The sequence below is a fragment of the Camelina sativa genome, chromosome 19 (assembly GCF_000633955.1).
Source record: "Camelina sativa cultivar DH55 chromosome 19, Cs, whole genome shotgun sequence".
NCBI classification, from domain to species: Eukaryota; Viridiplantae; Streptophyta; class Magnoliopsida; order Brassicales; family Brassicaceae; genus Camelina; species Camelina sativa.
Genome location: NC_025703.1, coordinates 24,452,049 through 24,452,768, shown reverse-complemented (window position 1 = coordinate 24,452,768; position 720 = coordinate 24,452,049).

Genomic DNA, 720 nt, shown 5'->3' with positions numbered 1-720 from the left:
ACGACGTCAAGGTATGCTGCCATCGGTTTGCTTTTTGTGTCGTATTCGCCGCTAAATTGATTGGCAACGAGCTGTGAATCACAAAAAGCGTGGATTCGTCTGATTTGAATCCCGCTGGCGAGCTTAAGTCCGATGATAAGTGTTTCATACTCGGCGACATTGTTGGTTGCTTGAAACCGAAGACGAAAAGATTATTCTAAGATTTCGCCGGTTGGAGAAGTAAGGCGGATTCCCACACCGGATCCAAGGTGCGAAGATGCTCCGTCCACATGCAATGTCCACCGGTCGTCTGTTGGGTCGGCGGGGTTGGCCCGGATACGTCTAGTGTTAGCTCAATTAAGAAGTCGGCCAACACTTGGGATTTAGCAGCTGGGCGTGTGCGGTACTCGATGTCGTACTCGCTGAGTTCGATCGCCCACTTCGTCAACTGGCCAGATTGATTTGGACTGTGTAATACAGATCGTAAGGGCTGGTTAGATAGGACGACAATGGTATGTGACTGAAAATATGGTCGGATGTGACGACTGCCAGGGTGACCTTTTCGACTGTCGAGTAACGCGTTTCTGCATCGTCAAAGGATTTACTTATATAGAAAATAGGTCGTTGTTCTCCTCGGTCGTCCATGACGAGTACGCCGCTGACGGCGGATTTGGGAAACTGCGATGTAGAGTAACAGGACTTCTCCAAACTCTTGCTTGGCAAGGATCGGGGGGGGGGGGG